We start from the raw sequence: 27,847 nt of genomic DNA, 5'->3' as shown, positions 1-27,847 counted from the left end.
GTAATACACAGTGGAACCATCATCATGTTGTTGTATATAACTGACAGTAATACACAGTGGAACCATCATCATGTTGTTGTATATAACAGACAGTAATACACAGTGGAACCATCATCATGTTGTTGTATATAACTGACAGTAATACACAGTGGAACCATCATCATGTTGTATATAACTGACAGTAATACACAGTGGAACCATCATCATGTTGTTGTATATAACTGACAGTAATACACAGTGGAACCATCATCATGTTGTTGTATATAACTGACAGTAATACACAGTGGAACCATCATCATGTTGTATATAACTGACAGTAATACACAGTGGAACCATCATCATGTTGTATATAACTGACAGTAATACACAGTGGAACCATCATCATGTTGTTGTATATAACTGACAGTAATACATAGTGGAACCACCATCATGTTGTTGTATATAACTGACAGTAATACACAGTGGAACCATCATCATGTTGTTGTATATAACTGACAGTAATACACAGTGGAACCATCATCATGTTGTTGTATATAACTGACAGTAATACACAGTGGAACCATCATCATGTTGTATATAACTGACAGTAATACACAGTGGAACCATCATCATGTTGTTGTATATAACTGACAGTAATACACAGTGGAACCATCATTATGTTGTATATAACTGACAGTAATACACAGTGGAACCATCATCATGTTGTATATAACTGACAGTAATACACAGTGGAACCATCATCATGTTGTATATAACTGACAGTAATACACAGTGGAACCATCATGATGTTGTATATAACTGACAGTAATACACAGTGGAACCATCATCATGTTGTATATAACTGACAGTAATACACAGTGGAACCATCATCATGTTGTTGTATATAACTGACAGTAATACACAGTGGAACCATCATCATGTTGTTGTATATAACTGACAGTAATACACAGTGGAACCATCATCATGTTGTATATAACTGACAGTAATACACAGTGGAACCATCATCATGTTGTTGTATATAACTGACAGTAATACACAGTGGAACCATCATCATGTTGTTGTATATAACTGACAGTAATACACAGTGGAACCATCATCATGTTGTTGTATATAACTGACAGTAATACACAGTGGAACCATCATCATGTTGTTGTATATAACTGACAGTAATACACAGTGGAACCATCATCATGTTGTATATAACTGACAGTAATACACAGTGGAACCATCATCATGTTGTATATAACTGACAGTAATACACAGTGGAACCATCATCATGTTGTTGTATATAACTGACAGTAATACACAGTGGAACCATCATCATGTTGTATATAACTGACAGTAATACACAGTGGAACCATCATCATGTTGTTGTATATAACTGACAGTAATACACAGTGGAACCATCATCATGTTGTTGTATATAACTGACAGTAATACACAGTGGAACCATCATCATGTTGTATATAACTGACAGTAATACACAGTGGAACCATCATCATGTTGTTGTATATAACTGACAGTAATACACAGTGGAACCATCATCAGGTTGTATGTAACTGAAATGAACTGGATCTCATTGTCCTCTTCACCTAGTAATGGATTTACAGAAATGCTTTATCACGATGCTGCTTTGGCAATATCTACAAATTGTATTTCATGCCAATATAGCAATCTGAATTTGAGAGAAACAGAGAGCGAGTGCAAAAGCAGATAGAGAGAGAGAGAGAGGGAGAGAGTTGAGATAGAGACTGGAGAGACAGAGAGAGAGAGAGAGAGAGAGAGCAGGGAGAAGGAGAGAGCAGGGAGAAGGAGAGAGAGCAGGGAGAAGGAGAGAGAGCAGGGAGAAGGAGAGAGAGCAGGGAGAAGGAGAGAGCAGGGAGAAGGAGAGAGAGCAGGGAGAAGGAGAGAGCAGGGAGAAGGAGAGAGCAGGGAGAAGGAGAGAGCAGGGAGAAGGAGAGAGCGGAACAGAGAGAGAATGAGATGGCTGTTATCAGGCTGTAAACTAATCTTCTGCTTCCCCTGGATACAACTCTACTCTACCTGCCTCTCCTCTACTCTACTCTACTCTACTCTACTCTACTCTACTCTACTCTACTCTGCTCTGCTCTGCTCTGCTCTGCTCTGCTCTGCTCTGCTCAGCTCTGCTCAGCTCTGTTCTGCTTTGTTCAGTTCTACTTTGTCAGAGGCAGAATGACTTCCAGATGGAACGTGTTTGCCTTGGATTACTGCAGGGTAACCTGCCTGCGCTTAGAGAGAGAGAGAAGGAGAGGGCTGTTATCAACAGGCTGTAATAATGAAGCTTCTACGTACCCTGGCTGCTGCCTGGCTCAGCTCTACTTTACTCTACTCTGCCTGGCTCAGCTCTACTCTACTCTGATTGGCTCAGCTCTCCTCTCCTCTCCTCTCCTCTCCTCTCCTCTACTCTACTCTACTCTACTCTACTCTACTCTCCTCTACTCTGCCTGAGAGAGTACAGATTATGTACAGACTCAGTGAGTATAGCCTTGCTATTGAGACAGGTCACTGTAGGCAGACATGGCTCTCAAGAGAAGACAGGCTATGTGCAACACTGCCCACAAAATGAGGTGGAAACTGAGCTGCACTTCCTAACCTCCTGCCAAATGTAGGACCATATTAGAGACACATATTTCCCTCAGATTACAGAGATCTACAAAGAATTCGAAAATTAAACCCAATTTTGATAAACTCCCATATCTATTGGGTGAAATACCACAGTGTTCCATCACAGCAGCAAGATGTGTGACCTGTTGCCACAAGAAAAGGGCAACCAGTGAAGAACAAACACCATTGTAAATATAACCCATATTTATGTTTATTTTTCCCCTTTTGTACCTATTTGCACATAATATGACATTTGAAATGTCTTTAATTCTTCTGGAACTTCTGTGAGTGTAATGTTTACTGTTCATTTATTATTGTTTATTTTCACTTTTGTTCATTATCTATTTGACTTGCTTTGGCAATGTAAACATATGTTTCCCCATGCCAATAAAGCCCCTTGAATTGAATTGATAGAGAGAGAGAGAGAGAGAGAGAGAGAGAGAGAGAGAGAGAGAGAGAGAGAGAGAGAGAGAGAGAGAGAGAGAGAGAGAGAGAGAGAGAGAGATGAGGACAAGAGTGAGAAACAGAGAGTGCGTACACATTCAGTCATCTACAGAGGCACAGTTTAGTAGTTGCTCTAAATGAGTGGGGCAATATAAAAAAAATAATAACCCAGGTGACTTTTTTTGTCTATAACACAACCATTCTAGTCTATTATACACTTCTACTTGACCTCTACAACCTGTTCTGGGAGACAGACGCCTCAGCCTGCTGGAGCTGCTTCCTCAGTCAGCCTGTCACACCTCCTCCTCCTCCTCCCACCGCTGGGAGCCCGCCTACACCGATTCCCTCCACCTGGGTCCCGGAGCGCCGCCGACCGACCGACCCCTAACTGCAGGAGGAAGCATCACTATTCTATTCCTCGTTCTAACGGCAACCGAGACACAACCGGCAAGCGCGCCAGATGTGCAAGTCCGAATGTGTGACTCTATTCATCTCCTCTCTTAACCTAGACTAGCCTATATCTATATAAGATAAATTCAGTTTAATTTCAACAAGTCATTTTTTTTGAAAGATAAAAAAAAAAAAAAAAAGGCTTTCTTTCAACGACGGGGAAAGCAGAACAGAAGAGGGTTATCTTATTTAATAGCGACGCATCATCATCTACCGTGTTTTCTCTCTAAGCTCGACTCGAACGCCTGAACGTGAGTTCCGTTGCATCCAGAACGTTGTCCGCTGAATGAAGAATCCTCGCCACCCTGCTGTGCTGCACATCTGTCCTGGGTTTATAACGGACCGTTCTGACTTCTGCAGCCGTATTCTTCTCGACTGGACTGATAAACATTCGTCATTCTAACATTGATTGGAGTGGACTGGAAATACATTTTTATTTTTTTTATTTTTTTTTTGCCCTCACGCCATCGTAACGCATGGTGGGGAATTTTTGTATCTTTTCAGTGTAAGTGCCATTTATTTTTCTTCATGCGTTCAACTCTCTTCTTTTGCTTGTATTTTATGTCGCTGTGTGTATATTTGGTTGTGGAGAGAAGTCATTATAGGCTGGATCATCTGGTGAGACTTGCTGTATCTCTGTTGAGTTATAGCCGTGGTGAAATGGATCGGATACAACAAAGGTGATTACTGAAGTGGGGTAATGGCTCTTTTATGAAAACGCTTAGTCAAAAATATTGTCAAAATATGAACATTATATGAATTGAAATAATCTATGATCTAGACTATGGAATTGCGGTTTTATATTCATGCGTAACCGGATATGGTATTATTGGAAATAAATACGCGTAAATAAAGGGAATCTCTGGTGAAACAGACCTGTAATAATATAACATTGGTTTAAATCATCAGGCTTATTATGTTCTAGTTGTCATTTTTTTTTTCATTTCATGTTCATTAGTCATAAGAGACAACCCTTGGTGAAAGAATGGACTATGTATGTATGCAACGTGGTTCTTTCCGCGCGTAATGGTTTCATACAAAGATGGTTTGGGCAGGCAGGTCACCCGTGATACTGACTGTATTGGACATCCATCTATGTCTAGATGTTGTTTAAAATAGGCCACTAGGGGCAACAGTCACCTTCGTGTATATTTCGGTTTTGCGTGTATGGCATGTGGGTTTAAGCGTCTGCCTCAAGCTCCGATGCTTTTATGTTCGAATCCAGCAGGATAGAAAGTTTGTTTTTTTATATTTGGGTTTTAAGTCAAATCCCAAACCTTGAGTGATTCGGCGTGATGGGGTCTAGTATATGCTGTTGAATAACAATATACATGCCAGTATGTAGGATATAAAATTGAATAATTGAATAATAATATTCGTGTCATTATGTAGTATATAAAATTGAATTAGTAAATAACACTATACGTGTCATTATGAAAGAATTCTTTAATGTCCATGCCTGGCTAGCCTGTCTGCTCTCTGCTCACCCAACACACACACACACACACACACACACACACACACACACACACACACACACACACACGCGGGAACACACACACACACACACACGTGGGCACACACACACACACACACACACACCAATCTGTCACATCCATTGTCACCCCTTCAACCTGAGATAGGCCTCCACTTCAGCTGACAATCCCCTGGAGTCTGAAGCCCTGAAACCGGCTCATTCAAGGGTCTTAGCAACACACTGTGGCGTGTCTGTGTTGTTGCTCTTCATAGTTTTGCTCGCTCTTCTTTTAAAGGTTGACATCTGTGGGACTTTGCATGTCATTGGGACACACCACCTGGCCCAACCCCCCACCAAGGACCGGCCACATCTCCTCATCTCCTCGATCCATCCCGATGTTTTTACTATCCACCCACTGAGACTTTGTCAGTGCCCACAAATCCTCACGTGACCCCCCCCCCAAAAAAAAAAATCGAAGTTGAAGTTGAAATGGGATTTATTTTAGGGGGCAGCGGTTGTATTGGTAGTGGTGGGGTAGCCTACAGTTTGGGAAACAGCTTAACATTGAAATTAAAGGGTTGGATTATATTTTTTTCCCGTGGCTATGGGAACTTGGACTCCGTGGCAGTCAGCATGTCTTCTGTGCTGAGAAAGGAAAAGAGCAGACACCGGGCAAGCTGCTGGGGTGATGGGGTCCAGTCTGCTGGGGTGATGGGGTGATGGGGTCTAGGCTGCTGGGGTGATGGGGTCCAGTCTGCTGGGGTGATGGGGTCCAGTCTGCTGGGGTGATGGGGTCTGGGGTGATGGGGTCCAGTCTGCTGGGGTGATGGGGTCCAGTCTGCTGGGGTGATGGGGTCCAGTCTGCTGGGGTGATGGGGTCCAGTCTGCTGGGGTGATGGGGTCTGGGGTGATGGGGTCTAGGCTGCTGGGGTGATGGGGTCTGGGGTGATGGGGTGCTGGGGTGATGGGGTCTGGGGTGATGGGGTCTAGGGTGATGGGGTGCTGGGGTGATGGGGTCTAGGGTGATGTGGTGATGGGGTCTGGGGTGCTGGGGTGATGGGGTGCTGGGGTGATGGGGTCTAGGGTGATGGGGTGATGGGTGATGGGGTGATGGGGTCTACTCTGCTGGGGTGATGGGGTGATGGGGTCTAGGCTGCTGGGGTGATGGGGTCTGGGGTGATGCGGTGCTGGGGTGATGGGGTCTAGGGTGATGGGGTGATGGGGTCTACTCTGCTGGGGTGATGGGGTCTAGGGTGATGGGGTGATGAGGTGATGGGGTCTAGGCTGCTGAGGTGATGGGGTCTGGGGTGATGGGGTCTGGCGCTGGGGTGATGGGGTCTAGGGTGATGGGGTGATGGGGGGTCTAGACTGCTGGGGGGGGGGGTGATGGGGTGATGGGGTCTAGGCTGCTGGGGTGATGGGGTCTAGGCTGCTGGGGTGATGGGGTCTAGTCTATGTGGTGGTTGGGGTCTAGGCTGCTGGGGTGATGGGGTGATGGGGTCTAGGCTGCTGGGGTGATGGGGTCTAGTCTGATGGGGTGATGGGGTCTAGGCTGCTGGGGTGATGGGGTCTAGCCTGCTGGGGTGATGGGGTGATGGGGTGGTGTGGTCTAGTCTGATGGGGTGATGGGGTCTAGTCTGCTGGGGTAATGGGGTCTAGGCTGCTGTGGTGATGGGGTCTAGACTGCAGGGGTGATGGGGTCTGGGGTGATGGGGAGAATGTAGATGGCAGTTCTCACCGCATGGGTCAGTAAAAAAATGACTCCATAATAACCTTAGATCCGTTTTTACTCATAGTGTAAATTATTCTATTTCTATTCAGTACACATTTGATGAGGATATTTTCCTTGAGTTAGTGTTGGGCAAGCTACTCTGAAAATATCGTTTTCCAAGTGACCAAATAATTCACAGTTGAAGAATTTAATCTACACTAAAGTTACCCATAAGACAAATATAGTTGACTGAACTAAAGTTACTTTGAAAAGTAGTTCATTACATCCAAATTACTTTGTGATAAATTGTAATATCTACATCTGGAACGTCATAGACTATAAATTGAAAGACAGATCACTGGAGTCAGATGTTAACAAAATGTGTCATTTAGCATATATATATATATATATATATATTAAAAGATTTAGGCAGGTCTGAAGCTGAAAAAGAAAGGGAATTCTTTACCTACTTCCCCACGTATTAAGACTTGTGCTAGTAATTACCCACTGGACACAGATCAACATCTAGTTCTGACTTACACGTGGCTGATTTCTGACTTACACATGAAATCAACCAAACATTTCACCCTGTCATTGGATTTTGGTTAAAAGTTGCTTGAAAATAAGAAGAAATTCCCTTACATTGATGAATTTTTTTTTTTCAAATCCTATCATGTTTCCACGTTAATTCAACATTATAACATGACTTTTCTGGTTGAAATGACATGGAAACAACCTTTTCCCAGCAGGCGACACTGCTAACTGCTGATTAACTACTGAAAACACAAGATTTGAATTTAGTTGAACTACCACCAAGCTACTGTAACATGTAGATCACTGCTCCCTAATACTTTTAGCTAGCTGTGATAATACTTATTGCTATGACGGAGGGAAATCAATAAATGTTCATCGTTTGATTGTTCTGACTGGACGGACTGGCTTGACACAACCTGAAACAACTGGCTTTTCAATTACCACTCAGCATGTCTGTGAAGAGAAAAACAGAGAAACAGAGAGAGAGAGAGAGACATGTTTCTCATCCTGGAATATCCAAGGCCTGAGGTCATCTGCCTTTAGCCTAAAGAGCAGGAACCTGGACTTCATCAAAGACATCATAAATACAGACGTTTACATCCTACAAGAAACCTGGTATAGAGGAGACGGACCCACTGGTTTCCCTCTAGGTTACAGAGAGCTGGTAGTCCCATCCACCACACTACCAGGTGGGTGGTATAGAGGAGACGGACCCACTGGTTTCCCTCTAGGTTACAGAGAGCTGGTAGTCCCATCCACCAAACTACCAGGTGGGTGGTATAGAGGAGACGGACCCACTGGTTGTCCTCTAGGTTACAGAGAGCTGGTAGTCCCATCCACCACACTACCAGGTGGGTGGTATAGAGGAGACGGACCCACTGGTTTCCCTCTAGGTTACAGAGAGCTGGTAGTCCCATCCACCAAACTACCAGGTGGGTGGTATAGAGGAGACGGACCCACTGGTTGTCCTCTAGGTTACAGAGAGCTGGTAGTCCCATCCACCACACTACCAGGTGGGTGGTATAGAGGAGATGGACCCACTGGTTGACCTCTAGGTTACAGAGAGCTGGTAGTCCCATCCACCACACTACCAGGTGGGTGGTATAGAGGAGATGGACCCACTGGTTGTCCTCTAGGTTACAGAGAGCTGGTAGTCCCATCCACCACACTACCAGGTGGGTGGTATAGAGGAGACGGACCCACTGGTTGTCCTCTAGGTTACAGAGAGCTGGTAGTCCCATCCACCACACTACCAGGTGGGTGGTATAGAGGAGATGGACCCACTGGTTGTCCTCTAGGTTACAGAGAGCTGGTAGTCCCATCCACCACACTACCAGGTGGGTGGTATAGAGGAGACGGACCCACTGGTTGTCCTCTAGGTTACAGAGAGCTGGTAGTCCCATCCACCACACTACCAGGTGGGTGGTATAGAGGAGATGGACCCACTGGTTGCCCTCTAGGTTACAGAGAGCTGGTAGTCCCATCCACCACACTACCAGGTGTAGGGAAACAGGGAAGAGACTAAGGGTGTATGCTAATTTACTATAGAGCAGACCCTAACCCATTCTATTAAATTAGTCAAAACAGGAACATTTTACATTTGGCTAGAAAATAATAAGGAAATGATCTTAACAGAGAACAATGTCCTCCTGTGTGCTACCTATATCCCCCCACTAGAATCCCCATACTTTAATGAAGACAGCTTCTCCATCCTGGAGGGGGAAATCAATCATTTCCAGGGCCAGGGAAATGTACTATTCTCTGGCGACCTAAATGCCAGAACCGGACAAGAACCTGACACCCTCAGCGCACAGGTGGACAAACACCTACCTGGAGGTGACAGCATTCCATTCCCCATATGCCCCCCGTGGCACAACTATGACAACATAGTTGGGTCACAACTCCTGCAGTTCTGTTGCACGCTGGGTATGTACATAGTCAATGGTAGGCTTCAAGGAGACTCCTACGGTAGGTACACCTATAAATCATCTCTTGGCAGTAGTACTATAGACTACTTTATCACTGACCTCAAACCCAGAGTCCCTCAGAGCGTTCACAGTCAGCCCACTGACACCCCTATCAGATCACAGCAAAATCACAGTCTACTTGAACAGAGCAATACTCAATCATGAGGCATCAAAGCCAAAGGAACTGAGTAATATTAAGAAATGCTACAGATGGAAGGAAAGTAGTGTGGAAACCGACCAAAAAACAATTAGGCAACAACAAATTCAATCCCTTTTAGACAACTTCCTGGACAAAACGTTCCACTGTAATAGTGAAGGTGTAAACAGTATATTTAACCTTTCAGCTTCCCTATCAAATAAAAAAATGTCAAGCAGACAACCTAAGAAAAATAACAACAATGACAAATGCTTTGATGAAGAATGCAAAATCCTAAGAAAGAAAATTGAGAAACCTGTCCAACCAAAAACATAGAGACCCAGAAAGTCTTCACTATGGTGAATCACTGAAACAATACAGAAATACACTACGGAAAAAGAAGGAACAGCACATCAGAAATCAGCTCAATGTAATTGAAGAATCCATAGAATCAAACCACTTCTGGGAAAATTGGAAAACACTAAACAAACAACAACACGAAGAATTATCTATCCAAAACAGAGATGTATGGATAAACCACTTCTCCAGTCTTTTTGGCTCTATACCAAAGAACAAACAGCAAAAACATATATTTGATCGAATACAAATCTTAGAATCAACTATTAAAGAGACTACCAGGACCCACTGGATTCTACAATTACCTTGAATGAACTACAGGACAAAATAAAAACCCTCAACCCAAAAAGGCCTGTGGTGTTGATGGTATCCTACATGAAGTAATACAATATCCAGACCACAAATTACAACTGGTTATACTAAAACTCTTTAACATCATCCTTAGCTCTGGCATCTTTCCCAATATTTGGAACCAAGGACTGATCACCCCAATCCACAAAAGTGGAGACAAATTCGACCCCAATAACTATCGTGGGACATGTGTCAACAGCAACCTTGGGAAAATCCTCTGCATTATCATTAACAGCAGACTCATATATTTCCTCAGTGAGAAAACTATGTACTGAGCAAATGTCAAATTGGCTTTTTACCAAATGATCGTACGACAGACCACGTATTCACCCTGCACAAATGCAGTCTTCTCATGATTTGTTGATTTCAAAAAAGCCTTCGACTCAATTTGGCCTGAGGGTCTGCTATACAAATTGATGGAAAGTGGTGTTGGGAAAAAACATACAACATTATAAAATCCATGTACACAAACAACAAGTGTGCAGTTAAAATAGGCAAAAAACACACACAATTCTTCCCACAGGGCCGTGGGGTGAGACAGGGATGCAGCTTAAGCCCCACCCTCTTCAACATATATATCAACGAATTGGCGAGGGCACAAGAACAGTCTGCAGCACCCGGCCTCACCTTACTAGAATCTAATGTCAAATGTCTACTGATGATCTGGTGCTTCTGTCCCCAACCAAGGAGGGCCTACAGCAGGACCTAGATCTTCTGCACAGATTCTGTCAGACCTGGGCCCTGACAGACCTGGGCCCTGACAGACCTGGGCCCTGACAGTAAATCTCAGTAAGACCAAAATAATGGTGTTCCAAAAAAGGTCCAGTCGCCAGGACCACAAATACAAATTCCATCTAGACACCGTTGCCCTAGAGCACACAAAAAACTATACATACCTCGGCCTAAACATCAGCGCCACAGGTAACTTCCACAAAGCTGTGAACGATCTGAGGGACAAGGCAAGAAGGGCCTTCTATGCCATCAAAAGGAACATAAAATTCGACATACCAATTAGGATCTTGCTAAAAATAATTGAGTCAGTTACAGAACCCATTGCCCTTTATGGTTGTGAGGTCTGGGGTCCGCTCACCAACCAAGAATTCACAAAATGGGACAAATACCAAATTGAGACTCTGAATGCAGAATTCTGCAGAAATATCATCCGTGTACAACGTAGAACACCAAATAATTCATGCAGAGCAGAATAGGTCGATACCCGCTAATTATCAAAATCCAGAAAATAGCCGTTAAATTCTAAAACCACCTAAACGGAAGCGATTCCCAAACCTTCCATAACAAATCCATCACCTACAAAGAGATGAACCTGGAGAAGAGCCCCCTAAACAAGCTGGTCCTGGGGCTCTGTTCACAAATACAAACAGACCCCACAGAGCCCCAGGACAACAACACAATTAGTCCCAACCCATATCATGAGAAACGAAAAAATATTTGAAATAAATGAAAATAGAGAGAGAGAGAGAGAGAGAGAGAGAGAGAGAGAGAGAGAAAAGAGACAGAGAGAGAGTGAATGGCATTAATTAAAGTCAAATACTTTGGTTGGGGTGGGTAGAGGCTAGGTTAGAGGTCAGTATACAGTAAGGGGTCCTAGAGCCTTTGTTAAAGATCAGCTGGTCATGCTGGCTGACTGGTTGACCGGTCTGGCTGACTGGTCTTACTGGCTGACTGGTTGGACTTACCGGTTGGTCTGGCTGGCTGAACTTACTGGCTGGCTGGCTGGCTGACTGCTCTGGCTGGCTGGCTGGCTAGACTTGCTGACTGGTTTGGCTGGCTGGACTTACTGGCTGGTCTGGCTGGCTGGACTTACTGCATGGTCTGGCTGGTCTGGATGGCTGGACTTACTGGCTGGTCCGGCTGGCTGGACTTACTGGCTGGACCTACTGGCTGGTCTTAATGGCTGGTCTGGCTGGACTTACTGGCTGGTCCGGCTGGCTGGACTTACTGGCTGGACCTACTGGCTGGTCTTAATGGCTGGTCTGGCTTGACTTACTGGCTGGTCTGGCTGGCTGGCTTGCTGAACATACTGGCTGGTCTGCTTGGCCTGCTGTGATTCTGGCTGGCTGGCTTGACTTTGGCTATGTATGTCTGCAGGTTGTAGCATTCCTGTTTGTCTGTCTGTCTGTTAGGGGGCCATCTTCCTAGCTAGCCACCAGGCTGTCCACTTGCCTCACACCTGTTCTGGTACTTTTAATACATTTGGTACTTTTAATAGTAATAGTTTGGGATATTTAGGATAATTCTGCAGAATTCTGTATGCACATTTCCTGTCGGGTTTTTCTCCCGGTGCTTATAATCGTAGTTACAGGTTGGACCCCAAACCTCACTTCCATGTAGAGCAATTGGTAAAAATACACCATTGAATATTTTGCACCAGATTTGGATAGGAATATTTATTTTGAGAATTGTCTTTTTATGGAGTAAAATGTTTTTACAGGCTGTTTATTTTAGAGCATTCACTGCCAGATCGAATCCACCAGAGACACTGATTGTTAGTCCCAGGTAGTTGGACCATGTTCAACCATGGTATTTCCTGTTCCAGGTAGTTGGACATGTTCAACCATGGTATTTCCTGTTCCAGGTAGTTGGATCATGTTCAACCATGGTATTTCCTGTCCCAGGTAGTTGGACCATGTTCAACCATGGTATTTCCTGTTCCAGGTAGTTGGACATGTTCAACCATGGTATTTCCTGTCCCAGGTAGTTGGAGATGTTCAACCATGGTATTTCCTCATTTGAAGGAGTGTCTGCTGCTCTGATTCCTGGTCTTTTTCCGCTAAATCACGACCTTAGTTTTCTGAAAGTTGATGTTGATTGTCCAGTTGATGTTGTATTCCTATAGAATGTTACGTTGTTCCTGTAGACCTTGATCTGTTGGTGACGGTAGGACAAGGTCATCTGATCTGTTGGTGACAGTAGGACAAGGTCATCTGGGTAGACCTTGCTCTGTTGGTGACAGTAGGCCAAGACCATCTGGGTAGACCTTGATCTGTTGGTGACGGTAGGACAAGGTCATCTGATCTGTTGGTGACAGTAGGACAAGGTCATCTGGGTAGACCTTGATCTGTTGGTGACAGTAGGACAAGGCCATCTGGGTAGACCTTGATCTGTTGGTGACAGTAGGACAAGGTCATCTGGGTAGATACACATATTTTCCCTCTGCTTTTCGGTATCCTGGGGAGCTGAGGTTTTCTTGCATCATTTATTTGTTTAAAGTAAGGTATGAGGTATGGTCTGGGCTGGGGTACCCTCCTGTTGGACACTATTGGTCCTACCCCTAGACACTGTTTTGTCCTACCCCTGTGTTCAAACTGCTGGGAGGTTAGCTAGGCAGGGTAGGCTGTGGCAGGCTGGGAGGTAGGCAGGTCAGGGTAGGCTGTGGCAGACTGGGAGGTAGGCAGGTCAGGGTAGGCTGTGGGAGGCTGAGAGGTAGGCAGGTCAGGGTTGGCTGTGGCAGGCTGGGAGGTAGGCAGGTCAGGGTAGGTTGTGGCAGTCTGGGAGGTTAGCTAGGCAGGGTAGGATTTGGCAGGTTGGGACGTTGGCAGGTCAGGGTGGACCCTAAGATGCTGAGGAGCTTGAAAGGCAGATGGGGTGAAGGCTGCATTGAGCTCAGGAGTATCTGATCTTCCACCAGGCTGATGGGGTGAAGGCTGCACTAAGCTCAGGAGTATCTGATCTTCCACCAGGCTGATGGGGTGAAGGCTGCACTAAGCTCAGGAGTATCTGATCTTCCACCAGGCTGATGGGGTGAAGGCTGCATTGAGTTCAGGAGTATCTGATCTTCCACCAGGCTGATGGGGTGAAGGCTGCACTGAGCTCAGGAGTATCTGATCTTCCACCAGGCTGATGGGGTGAAGGCTGCACTGAATTCAGGAGTATCTGATCTTCCACCAGGCTGATGGGGTGAAGGCTGCACTGAATTCAGGAGTATCTGATCTTCCACCAGGCTGATGGGGTGAAGGCTGCACTGAATTCAGGAGTATCTGATCTTCCACCAGGCTGATGGGGTGAAGGCTGCACTGATCTCAGGAGTATCTGATCTTCCACCAGGCTGATGGGGTGAAGGCTGCACTGAGCTCAGGAGTATCTGATCTTCCACCAGGCTGATGTGACTCCTCTGTTGGTGGCATAGTCAGAAGCTGCTGACGGAGGACATCATGTCCCTCTCTCTCTCTGCTGCAGCTCCACCTTCACTACACACAGCTCCTCACGGAGGACAACATGTCCCTCTCTCTCTCTGCTACAGCGTCACCTTCACTACACACAGCTCCTCACGGAGGACAACATGTCCCCCTCTCTCTCTCTGCTGCAGCTCCACCTTCACTACACACAGCTCCTCTCAGAGGACATCATGTCCCTCTCTCTCTCTGCTGCAGCTCCACCTTCACTACACACAGCTCCTCTCAGAGGACATCATGTCCCTCCCTCTCTCTGCTGCAGCTCCACCTTCACTACACACAGCTCCTCTCAGAGGACATCATGTCCCTCCCTCTCTCTGCTGCAGCTCCACCTTCACTACACACAGCTCCTCTCAGAGGACATCATGTCCCTCCCTCTCTCTGCTGCAGCTCCACCTCATTGGACTGTGGTATTTGTTCAGAGTTGTGTCTTAACTGTTCTTTTGAAGCACAACGTTCCTCCTGGAAATGCTTCAACTCTTCCATCAGCGTTTGGACAGTGTTACATTCTAATGTCTCAACTCTTCCATCAGCGTCTGGACAGTGTTACATTCTAATGTCTCAACTCTTCCATCAGCGTCTGGACAGTGTTACATTCTAATGTCTCAACTCTTCCATCAGCGTCTGGACAGTGTTACATTCTTGTTGTTTGTTCTCCCTGAATTCTGTCATCTCCACTTCAAGTAGGGAGAAGCAGTTCTGGATTTGTTTCACAGATAGTGTTTCTGGTGTGCACACAGCTGCTACAGGTGTTGGAGGGATTGATGTACTTTGGGACTCCTGTTTTGATGGGCCAGGTTTTGGGAGTTGCAGGCTTTGTTAGTGGAGACATGTCAGTTTTTAGTTCATCATCCACTAGTGGTTTTATCATGTACACCTCTTCTTCAATCAGCTCTAGACTGGCCTCAGATCCTTAGAAAATTACTATTCCATTACTCTATATATTAATATTACATTTTGGGGTTGTGTCCAAATAGAATTGTCTCATGGTCTTGTTTTCAGACATTTTAAGTTGTTTGTTTGCCTCCGGTTGCATGTCAAGCATTTCGACATTCAGTGATAAAGAGAAGATACTTCTTTATTTATTTGTCTTTCTGTTGCATAAATGTTTTAGGGTTTCTGGGTGCTCTTTTAAAATATTTGCTTTATATTTTTCCTCCCTGCTTCACTAGCAATGCCTTTTGCATATTTGATTGCAAGATTTCTGAGCTTTGGGGCTTGTAAATGTATCCCTCTTAGTTGATTACAGTTGCATACGGTACATGTTACAGCTGGTTTTTCACTTGGCTAGTTGTAGCTAGGCGTTTTTAAATGGAAACAATGCTTAACTTTCTTGTTTTCTGTCTGAATTGTTTAGTTACTTGTTTTTCTGTCCTTTGTCCTGTCCTTTGTCGTTTTTGATTGTCCTTTTTGTTATTTGTTAGCGAGGTTTTTTAACTAACAGCAGGTAACCAGTAGCTAGAAACGCTCTTAGCAACTCCCTAGGATCGTGGTAAACAACTGTTAGATTGTTACCTATCCAGTTGAGTTATCAGGTTAACGTATTCTCTTCTTCTGACGTTGGACTTTTTAGTCCTTCTTCTTTTATCTTTTATCCAATGTACTCTTCCTCTAAATCATTTGAAGTATGATATAAAATACTAGATATTAGGAGTTCATCATTTTACCAACTGCTCTTGGAATCTCTCTGTCTCTCTCTCTGTCTCTCTCTCTCTCTCTCTCTCTCTCTCTCTCTCTCTCTCTCTCTCTCTCTCTCTCTCGGGATGGACGAATGGATAGAGGGATGGACAAATGGATAGAGGGATGGACGAATGGATAGAGGGATGGACAAATGGATAGAGGGATGGACGAATGGGGGGAGGAGGACATGGGAAAGCCTTTTTTTCTGAGGGATCTGGTCTCTCTGTGTGGTACAGGCGTGTGTTTCGACCTTGTGGCAACACACATGGCCACAGTGTCCCCAGGACAGAGATTACCTCCTGTTATCTGTAATGGGCTTTTGTTTGTGGACTCCCACACTAGAAGGAGAAGAAAGTGACCAGGGCCAAGGTTCCTGCCCATAAGGCTCTGGTTAACAATAGTGCACTATATAGGGAATAGGGTTCCATAGGGCTCTGGTTAACAATAGTGCACTATATAGGGAATAGGGTTCCATAGGGCTCTGGTCTAAAGTAGTGCACTATATAGGGAATAGGGTTCCATAGGGCTCTGGTCTAACGTAGTGCACTATATAGGGAATAGGGTTCCATAGGGCTCTGGTCTAAAGTAGTGCACTATATAGGGAATAGGGTTCCATAGGGCTCTGGTCTAAAGTAGTGCACTATATAGGGAATAGGGTTCCATAGGTCTCTGGTCAAAGTAGTGCACTATATAGGGAGCCATAGGGCACTATGTAGGGAATAGGATGCCATTTGGGACGTACATAGACTCACTTGGCTAGACGACACGCAGCCTTATGTACTATGGACGTCTATGGTTCTGTATCTGTGTGGAATATTGGATGTTGTTGGACAGTGAATCCTACGCATCGGCTGAAAGGTCAGTGTTGGACAGTGAATCCTACGCACCGGCTGAAAGGTCAGAGTTGGACAGTGAATCCTACGCACCGGCTGAAGGGTCAGTGTTGGACAGTGAATCCTATGCACCGGCTGAAGGGTCAGTGTTGGACAGTGAATCCTACGCACCGGCTGAAAGGTCAGAGTTGGACAGTGAATCCTACGCACCGGCTGAAGGGTCAGTGTTGGACAGTGAATCCTACGCACCGGCTGAAGGGTCAGTGTTGGACAGTGAATCCTACGCACCGGCTGAAGGGTCAGTGTTGGACAGTGAATCCTACGCACCGGCTGAAAGGTCAGTGTTGGACAGTGAATCCTACGCACCGGCTGAAGGGTCAGTGTTGGACAGTGAATCCTACGCACCGGCTGAAAGGTCAGTGTTGGACAGTGAATCCTACGCACCGGCTGAAGGGTCAGTGTTGGACAGTGAATCCTACGCACCGGCTGAAAGGTCAGTGTTGGACAGTGAATCCTGCGCACCGGCTGAAAGGTCAGAGTTGGACAGTGAATCCTATGCACCGGCTGAGAGAGACAGAAAGACTAGAGAGCGAGAGGGGGGGTTTGACTCTTTTTGGCATGAGGGTCTGCTATCTAAATTAATGGAGAATGCTGTTGGGGGGAAACATACATCATTATAAATTCCATCTACAGAAACAACTATTGTGCAAAAAACCACAGATTTCTTTCATCAGAGCCGTGGTGTGAGACAGGGATGCAGCTTGTGCCCCACCCTCTTCAAAATGTATATCAACAAGTTGGTTAGGCCTCTAAAACAGTCTGGAGCACCTGGCCTCAACTTACTAGACTCTGAAGTCAAAGTCTGGAGAAGAGTCCCCTCAGCCAGCTGGTCCTGGGGCTCTGTTCACAAACACAAACACACAGGACAGCAACACAATTAGACCCAACCAAATCATGAGAAAACAAAAAGATAATTACTTGACACATTGGAAAGCATCCACAAAAGAACTGAACAAACTGGAATGCTATTTGGCCCTAAACAGAGAGTACACAGTGGCAGAATACCTGACCACTGTGACTGACCCAAAATAAAGAAAAGCTTTTACTATGTAGAGAGTCTGTTGAAAGAGGATAAAGGGGGAGGCTTGTAAGCCGAAGAACACCATCCCAACCGTGAAGCACGGGGGTGGCAGCATCGTGTTGTGGGTGTGCTTTGCTGCAGGAGGGACTGGTGCACTTCACAAAATAGACGGCATCATGAGGAACGAAAATGTTGTGGATATATTGAAGCAACATCTCAAGATATCAGTCAGGAAGTTAAAGCTTGGTTGCAAATGGGTCTTCCAAATGGACAATGACCCCAAGCATACTTCCAAAGTTGTGGCGAAATGGCTTAAGGACAACAAAGTCAAGGTATTGGAGTGGCCATCACAAAGCCCTGACCTCAATCCTATAGAAAATTTGTGGGCAGAACTGAACAAGCATGTGCGAGGAAGGAGGCCTACAAACCTGACTCAGTTACACCAGCTCTGTCAAGAGGAATGGGACAAAATTCACCCAACTTATTGTGGGAAGCTTGTGGAAGGCTACCCAAAATGTTTGACCCAAGTTAAACAATTTAAAGGCAATGCTACCAAATACTAATTGAGTGTATGTATACTTCTGACCCACTGGGAATGTGATGAAAGTAATGAAAGCTGAAATAAATCATTCTCTCTACTATTATTCTGACATTTCACATTCTTAAAATAAAGTGGTTAACCTAACTGACATAAAACAGGGAATTTTTTACTAGGATTAAATGTCAGGAATTGTGAAAAACTGCGTTTAAATTTATTTGGCTAAGGTGTATGTAAACTTCCAACTTCAACTGCATGTTTCCCATGCCAATAAAGCCCTTTGAATTGAATAGAGAGAGAGAGAGAAAGAAAGAGGGAGATGGAGGAGAGAGAAAAAAGAGAGAGAGAGAGAGAGAGTTTGAGAATGCTGATAGTGTTTATCTAGTATATTTAGTATATACAGGGATCTGTGCCAATGTAAAAACTGTGAATATAAATCTGTTAATTGCAGCAGCATAGCAGAAATACACTCCAGAGCTTTGTTGAACCCATAATGAATCAGCATCTACGTCCACTAGCTAGCAGCCTAATAAAGCCAGCCAAGCAGCGGTGTATTTTGTTGTTTATATGCAATTCTCCTGGAACTGGATTCAATTGGATTGTGATTTCAATCGGCACTTCCTGATTTGACCGTGGCTGCATTCCAAATGGCCCTATTGGGTCTGGTCAAAAATAGTGCATTATATAGGGAATAAAATACTGCATAATATAGGGAATAAAATAGTGCTTTATATAGGGAATAAAATACTGCATAATATAGGGAATAAAATAGTGCTTTATATAGGGAATAAAATACTGCATAATATAGGGAATAAAATAGTGCTTTATATAGGGAATAAAATAGGGCATAATATAGGGAATAAAATAGTGCATTATATAGGGAATAAAATACTGCATAATATAGGGAATAAAATAGTGCATTATATAGGGAATAAAATAGTGCATTATATAGGGAATAAAATAGTGCATTATATAGGGAATAAAATAGTGCATTACATAGGGAATACAGTAGTGCATTATATAGGGAGTAAAATAGTGGTTTATATAGGGAATAAAATAGTGCATTATATAGGGAATAAAATAGTGCTTTATATAGGAATAAAATAGTGCATTATATAGGGAATAAAATAGTGCATTACATAGGGAATACAGTAGTGCATTATATAGGGAGTAAAATAGTGCTTTATATAGGGAATAAAATAGTGCATTATATAGGGAATAAAATAGTGCTTTATATAGGGAATAAAATAGTGCATTATATTGGGAATCGGATGCCGTTTGCCACACCACCTTAGTGTTACAGACTCTGTGGAGGGACAAAGGGACTGCGGGTGCTGCGTAGATAAGAATGATTGTGTTGTCTAAGGGACGATTCATAAAATGAAGGGGGTGCTTCATTCTAGGACTACTGAGTTCATTTTAGGACTACTGAGTTCATTCTAGGACTACTGAGTTCATTCTAGGACTACTGAGTTCATTCTAGGACTACTGAGTTCATTCTAGGACCACTGAGTTCATTCTAGGACTACTGAGTTCATTCTAGGACTACTGAGTTCATTCTAGGACTACTGAGTTCATTCTAGGACTACTGATATCTTCAGGAGTGATAAGTAGACATTTTGTCTTAATCTGTTCTCATCTAGTACTGCCTTATGTGTTAGCTAGCACCATCTACTGTAAGTCTTCTGTCTTCCTGGTAGCGTTGTTAGCTAGCACCATCTACTGTAAGTGTTCTGTCTTTCCGGTAGCATTGTTAGCTAGCACCCTCTACTGTAAGTGTTCTGTCTTCCTGGTAGCGTTGTTAGCTAGCACCCTCTACTGTAAGTCTTCTGTCTTCCCGGTAGCATTGTTAGCTAGCACCATCTACTGTAAGTGTTCTGTCTTTCCGGTAGCATTGTTAGCTAGCACCATCTACTGTAAGTGTTCTGTCTTTCCGGTAGCATTGTTAGCTAGCACCCTCTACTGTAAGTGTTCTCTGTCTTCCCAGTAGCGTTGTTAGCTAGCACCCTCTACTGTAAGTCTTCTGTCTTCCCAGTAGTGTTGTTAGCTAGCACCCTCTACTGTAAGTCTTCTGTCTTCCCGGTAGCGTTGTTAGCTAGCACCCTCTACTGTAAGTCTTCTGTCTTCCTGGTAGCGTTGTTAGCTAGCACCCTCTACTGTAAGTCTTCTGTCTTCCCAGTAGCGTTGTTAGCTAGCACCATCTACTGTAAGTCTTCTGTCTTCCCAGTAGCGTTGTTAGCTAGCACCCTCTACTGTAAGTCTTCTGTCTTCCCAGTAGCGTTGTTAGCTAGCACCCTCTACTGTAAGTCTTCTGTCTTCCCAGTAGCGTTGTTAGCTAGCACCCTCTGCTGTAAGTCTTCTGTCTTCCCAGTAGCGTTGTTAGCTAGCACCCTCTACTGTAAGTGTTCTCTGTCTTTCCGGTAGCATTGTTAGCTAGCACCCTCTACTGTAAGTCTTCTGTCTTCCCAGTAGCGTTGTTAGCTAGCACCCTCTACTGTAAGTCTTCTGTCTTCCCAGTAGCGTTGTTAGCTAGCACCCTCTACTGTAAGTGTTCTCTGTCTTCCCGGTAGCGTTGTTAGCTAGCACCCTCTACTGTAAGTCTTCTGTCTTCCTGGTAGCGTTGTTAGCTAGCACCCTCTACTGTAAGTCTTCTGTCTTCCCAGTAGCGTTGTTAGCTAGCACCATCTACTGTAAGTCTTCTGTCTTCCCAGTAGCGTTGTTAGCTAGCACCCTCTACTGTAAGTCTTCTGTCTTCCCAGTAGCGTTGTTAGCTAGCACCCTCTACTGTAAGTGTTCTCTGTCTTCCCGGTAGCATTGTTAGCTAGCACCCTCTACTGTAAGTCTTCTGTCTTCCCAGTAGCGTTGTTAGCTAGCACCCTCTACTGTAAGTGTTCTCTGTCTTCCCAGTAGCGTTGTTAGCTAGCACCCTCTACTGTAAGTGTTCTGTCTTCCCAGTAGCGTTGTTAGCTAGCACCATCTACTGTAAGTGTTCTGTCTTTCCGGTAGTGTTGTTAGCTAGCACCCTCTACTGTAAGTGTTCTGTCTTCCCAGTAGCGTTGTTAGCTAGCACCCTCTACTGTAAGTGTTCTCTGTCTTCCCAGTAGTGTTGTTAGCTAGCACCCTCTACTGTAAGTGTTCTGTCTTCCCGGTAGCGTTGTTAGCTAGCACCCTCTACTGTAAGTCTTCTGTCTTCCCAGTAGCGTTGTTAGCTAGCACCCTCTACTGTAAGTGTTCTGTCTTCCCGGTAGAGTTGTTAGCTAGCACCCTCTACTGTAAGTGTTCTGGCTTCCCGGTAGCGTTGTTAGCTACCACCCTCTACTGTAAGTCTTCTGTCTTCCCGGTAGCGTTGTTAGCTAGCACCCTCTACTGTAAGTGTTCTGGCTTCCCGGTAGCGTTGTTAGCTACCACCCTCTACTGTAAGTCTTCTGTCTTCCCGGTAGCGTTGTTAGCTAGCACCCTCTACTGTAAGTGTTCTGTCTTCCCGGTAGCGTTGTTAGCTAGCACCCTCTACTGTAAGTGTTCTGTCTTCCCGGTAGAGTTGTTAGCTAGCACCCTCTACTGTAAGTGTTCTGGCTTCCCGGTAGCGTTGTTAGCTACCACCCTCTACTGTAAGTCTTCTGTCTTCCCGGTAGCGTTGTTAGCTAGCACCCTCTACTGTAAGTGTTCTGGCTTCCCGGTAGCGTTGTTAGCTACCACCCTCTACTGTAAGTCTTCTGTCTTCCCGGTAGCGTTGTTAGCTAGCACCCTCTACTGTAAGTGTTCTGTCTTCCCGGTAGCGTTGTTAGCTAGCACCCTCTACTGTAAGTGTTCTGTCTTCCCGGTAGCGTTGTTAGCTACCACCCTCTACTGTAAGTCTTCTGTCTTCCCGGTAGCGTTGTTAGCTAGCACCCTCTACTGTAAGTGTTCTCTGTCTTCCCAGTAGTGTACTGTGCTTGGTGCTCATAACTTGAAGATGATTGTTGACACATCAACCAGGATCAAGGGGCGGGTGAATTTGATTGTTGTTGTCTTCGTACTCAGTGTCTGTGTTGGAAGGGGAGTGGTTTCTCCTCTCCTAGGCAATCAGCAATTACTATCGGGAGGGGCGTGCCCTTCACTGCTGCAAGACAATTAGCAATTAGTGTTAGTACTTCAGTCTAAGTACTAAGACTGCAGTCAAAACAAAGATGGTTCTGCCCGAGTTGTTCTGCCGAGTTGTTCTGCCGAGTTGTTCTGCCGAGTTGCTAGAGGAAGGAAGAGAGGAAGGCCTAGTTATTTACATTTTTATTTTAATTTTGTAGCTTTTTTTGCAACTATACTGAACAAAAAAATATAAAACGCAGCACGTACAGTGTTGGTCCCATGTTTCATGAGCCGAAATAAAAAATTCAAGAAATGTTCCATACGCACAAAAATCTTATTTCTCAAAAATGTTGTGCATAACGTTTTTTTACATCCCTGTTGGTCAGAATATCTCATTTACCAAGATAATCCATCCACCTGACACGTGTGGCATATCAAGAAGCTGATTAGACAGCATGATCATTACACAGGTGCACCTTGTGCTGGGGACAATAAAAGGCCACTTTAAACTAAAATGTGCACTTTTGTCACTCAACACAATGCCACAGATGTCTCAAGTTTTGAAGGAGCGTGCAATTGGCATGTTTACTGCAGGAATGTCCACCAGAGCTGTTCCCAGAGAATTGAATGTTAATTTCTCTACCATAAGCCGCATCCAATGTCATTTTAGAGAATTTGGCAGTAAGTCCAACCGGCCTCACAACTACAGACCACGTGTAAACACGCCAGCCCAGCACCTCCACATCTGACTTCTTCACCTGCGGAATCATCTGATACCAGCCACCCAGACAGCTGATGAAACTGAGGAGCATTTCTGTCTGTAATAAAGCCATTTTGTGTGAAAAAAAAAAATTCTGATTGGCTGCGCCTGGCTCCCCAGTGGGATGGCCTGGCTCCCAAATGGGTGGGCCTTTGCCCTCCCAGAACCACCCATGGCTGTGCCCCTGCCCAGTCACATGAAATCCATAGATGAAGGCCTAATTTATTTATTTAAATTGACTGATTTCTTTATATGAACTATAACTCGGTAAAATCATTGAAATTGTTGCATGTTGCGTTTATATATGTTTGTTTTGTTCTATACCTGGGTAGGGGCTAGGTGGTTAGGGGTGGAGGAAAGGAGACAGGAAAGGAAACAAAGTAGTGATTAGAGACCTGGAGGGGGGTTACAGTGAGATTAGTAGGAGAACAGAGACCTGGAGGGGTGTTACAGTGAGATTAGTAGGAGAACAGAGACCTGGAGGGGGGTTACAGTGAGATTGGTAGGAGAACAGAGATCTGGAGGGGGGGTTACAGTGAGATTAGTAGGAGAACAGAGACCTGGAGGGGGGTTACAGTGAGATTAGTAGGAGAACAGAGACCTGGAGGGGGTTACAGTGAGATTAGTAGGAGAACAGAGACCTGGAGGGGGGTTACAGTGAGATTAGTAGGAGAACAGAGACCTGGAGGGGGTTACAGTGAGATTAGTAGGAGAACAGAGACCTGGAGGGGTGTTACAGTGAGATTAGTAGGAGAACAGAGATCTGGAGGGGGGTTACAGTGAGATTAGTAGGAGAACAGAGATCTGGAGGGGGGTTACAGTGAGATTAGTAGGAGAACAGAGACCTGGAGGGGGGTTACAGTGAGATTAGTAGGAGAACAGAGATCTGGAGGGGGGTTACAGTGAGATTAGTAGGAGAACGAGACCTGGAGGGGGGGTTACAGTGAGATTAGTAGGAGAACAGAGACCTGGAGGGGGTTACAGTGAGATTAGTAGGAGAACAGAGACCTGGAGGGGGTTACAGTGAGATTAGTAGGAGAACAGAGATCTGGAGGGGGTTACAGTGAGATTAGTAGGAGAACAGAGATCTGGAGGGGGGTTACAGTGAGATTAGTAGGAGAACAGACCTGGAGGGGGGTTACAGTGAGATTAGTAGGAGAACAGAGACCTGGAGGGGGTTACAGTGAGATTAGTAGGAGAACAGAGACCTGGAGGGGGGTTACAGTGAGATTAGTAGGAGAACAGAGACCTGGAGGGGGGGTTACAGTGAGATTAGTAGGAGATCAGAGACCTGGAGGGGGGTTACAGTGAGATTAGTAGGAGAACAGAGACCTGGAGGGGGGTTACAGTGAGATTAGTAGGAGAACAGAGACCTGGAGGGGGGTTACAGTGAGATTAGTAGGAGAACAGAGATCTGGAGGGGGGTTATAGTGAGATTAGTAGGAGAACAAGACCTGGAGGGGGGTTACAGTGAGATTAGTAGGAGAACAGAGACCTGGAGGGGGTTACAGTGAGATTAGTAGGAGAACAGAGACCTGGAGGGGGGTTACAGTGAGATTAGTAGGAGAACAGACCTGGAGGGGGGTTACAGTGAGATTAGTAGGAGAACAGAGACCTGGAGGGGGGGTTACAGTGAGATTAGTAGGAGATCAGAGACCTGGAGGGGGGTTACAGTGAGATTAGTAGGAGAACAGAGACCTGGAGGGGGGTTACAGTGAGATTAGTAGGAGAACAGAGACCTGGAGGGGGGTTACAGTGAGATTAGTAGGAGAACAGAGACCTGGAGGGGGGTTACAGTGAGATTAGTAGGAGAACAGAGACCTGGAGGGGGTTACAGTGAGATTAGTAGGAGAACAGAGACCTGGAGGGGGGGTTACAGTGAGATTAGTAGGAGAACAGAGACCTGGAGGGGGGTTAAAGTGAGATTAGTAGGAGACAGAGATCTGGAGGGGGGTTACAGTGAGATTAGTAGGAGAACAGAGACCTGGAGTGGAGTTACAGTGAGATTAGTAGGAGAACAGCCTCTAGTGAAGATGAGGTCAAGCTTATTGCCTGCCTTGTGAGTGGGAGGGGACTGCGAAAGGGTGAGGTCAAAAGAGGCAAGGAGGGGAAAAGCAGAGTTGGAAAGAAATTAATCGAAGGCAGACGTTGGGAGGTTGAAGTCGCCAGGTACGAAGAACGGTGAGCCATTGTCAGGAAATTAGTTTATCAAGATGTCAAGCTCATTGAGGAACTCTCCAAGGACACCTGGTGGGCGATAGATGACAATAATGTTAAGCTTGAGTGGACAAGTGATAGTGACAGCAATGAGGAGATGGACAGGTGAGAGAGGGAGAAATAGAACATCTCCAGTCAGGAGAGACCAGATGCTCTCGGACCATGAGAGAGATGTCAGATGGAGAATGAGCAGCTGGTGTGGCAGTGTTCTCTGGGGTGATGCATGTCTCCATCAGGACCAAAAAGTCTTTGGACTGAAGGGCAGCATAGGCTGAGATGAACTCGAGATTCTTGACCACAGATCGGATGTTCCAAACGCTGCCAAGACCCAGAATTCAACATGGGGTTGTGCGCGTAAGGTTGCAGCCAAGGGGGTGGGGAGCATCTATAAAGCCTACAGGGAGAGTAGCGAACAGGTATAGATAGTCATGCACCATCACAATCTTCTCTCTCTCTCTTTCCCACTACTCTCTCCTCTTCTATCCTATCATCTCTCCCTTCTGCTAAATCCTTCTCCCTTCTGTCTCCTGATTCTGCCTCTTCAGGCCTACTCTCCTCCCTTTCCACATCCTATGACTCTCACTGTCCCCTTTCCTCCCGGCCGGCTCGGCCCTCCGCTTCTTCTCCGTGGCTGAGTGACTCATTGTGAGCTTACAGAACAGGGCTGCAGGCAGCTGAGTGAAAATGGAGGAAAACTAAACTTCCGGAGGACCTATCATCCTTTCACTCCCTCCTCTCTACCTTCTGTTCCTCTGTATCCACCGCTAAAGCCACTTTCTATCACTCTACATTTCATGCTTCTGCTTCTAACCCTTGGAAACTATTTTCCAACTTCTTCTCCCTCCTTTAATCCTCCACCCTCTATCCCTCCGTCCTCCCTCTCTGCGGGATGACTTTGTCAACCACTTTGAAAATAGGGCTGACTACTTCCGCTCCTCATTCACTCAGCCCATTGGAGTGTACTGGTCCCATTTACACAGATCTACCCTACGCCTTAGGGCTGATCCCATTTAGTCGACTGGTCGATTGTTTGGCCGATAGGCCGTTGGTCGACTGCGATTTTTTTAGTCAAACAGGTAGCAACAACAAACAAAAAATGTCATGGTGTACAAGACACCTGTCTGATTTGTTCATGTCTGAGTGGACTGATCCATTGTAGAGGCCATGGGGATGTCTATCAATCTAAGGTATGTGTTTCTGAAATTGTATATGGTTAAGGGCAACGGTGCAACACTGATACCAAAATGATTTCGTAACAAATCTGCTTTCTCCAGTGTTTGATCGTTGGTCGTTGTCCGCGGTTCTGAAACATCATTGTTGACTTGGCACCTTTTCCAAGACCATGTTGCGATGTGCATAATAACAAAGTTACCCAGCATATTGGTGTTGAGAACAATGCTGCGGCTGCAGAGGGGCCGCGCCTTTTCAATCCTCTAGATGGTCCTTCAAATGAAGTCAATCAACATGCAGACATCCTATCCAATGGTTATCAAAACTCCCATAAAGCTCTGCGACCCAAGGTTCCACATTTTCTTCAGGAAGATGGCTGACAAAAATACTAGGATGAAATCATGCAAAACATGTCCAGTTATGGGGAATATGAAATATGTTCAGTTAAGAGGAATATTAAAAATATCATGCTTATTTTTTGGGGTCATGATATACATTTATGAAAATCTCTATTTTTAACAAGCTAGCTGACTAAGTAACATTAGTCAACTAGCTATACATTTATCATACAACATGCAAACACCGTCATCTCATTCCAGAACCTCATACCACACCTGTGCCTTCCCGACTCTACCCCCTACCCCCTAAACCCTTACCCCAAACCTCTTCCCGACTCTACCCCCTAAACCCTTACCCCAAACCTCTTCCCGACTCTACCCCCTAAACCCTTACCCCAAACCTCTTCCCAATTCTACCCCCTAAACCCTTACCCCAAACCTCTTCCCAATTCTACCCCTAAACCCTTACCCCAAACCTCTTCCCAATTCTACCCCCTAAACCCTTACCCCAAACCTCTTCCCAATTCTACCCCCTAAACCCTTACCCCAAACCTCTTCCCAATTCTACCCCCTAAACCCTTACCCCAAACCTCTTCCCAATTCTACCCCCTAAACCCTTACCCCAAACCTCTTCCCAATTCTACCCCCTAAACCCTTACCCCAAACCTCTTCCCAATTCTACCCCCTAAACCCTTACCCCAAACCTCTTCCCAATTCCACCCCTAAACCCTTACCCCAAACCTCTTCCCAATTCTACCCCTAAACCCTTACCCCAAACCTCTTCCCGACTCTACCCCCTAAACCCTTACCCCAAACCTCTTCCCAACTCTACCCCCTAAACCCTTACCCCAATGCTCTTCCCGATTCTACCCCCTAAACCCTTACCCCAAACCTCTTCCCGACTCTACCCCTAAACCCTTACC

The 27,847-nt window shown here is 45.2% G+C and overlaps 1 protein-coding gene across 8 annotated transcripts in view; it reads left to right on the top strand.

Annotated features, from left to right (window-relative positions):
- Nucleotides 1–3,437: 3,437 nt before the first annotated feature.
- LOC106591960 (protein CBFA2T1) overlaps nucleotides 3,438–27,847 on the top strand; it is a 141,763-nt gene continuing 117,353 nt past the window's right edge. For 3 of the 8 annotated variants that reach the window (XM_045695087.1, XM_045695082.1, XM_045695084.1), the window contains exon 1: nucleotides 3,440–4,024. The gene's annotated coding sequence lies outside the window, so the exon portion shown is untranslated. Of the gene's footprint in view, nucleotides 4,025–27,847 lie in introns of all 8 variants that reach the window. The other 5 variants (XM_045695081.1, XM_045695080.1, XM_045695083.1 and 2 more) reach the window with 3 other exon arrangements.

Source organism: Salmo salar, chromosome ssa14, assembly GCF_905237065.1.
Source record: "Salmo salar chromosome ssa14, Ssal_v3.1, whole genome shotgun sequence".
In the NCBI taxonomy this organism is placed as follows: domain Eukaryota; kingdom Metazoa; phylum Chordata; class Actinopteri; order Salmoniformes; family Salmonidae; genus Salmo; species Salmo salar.
This window is presented reverse-complemented; position numbering and strand designations above follow the sequence as displayed.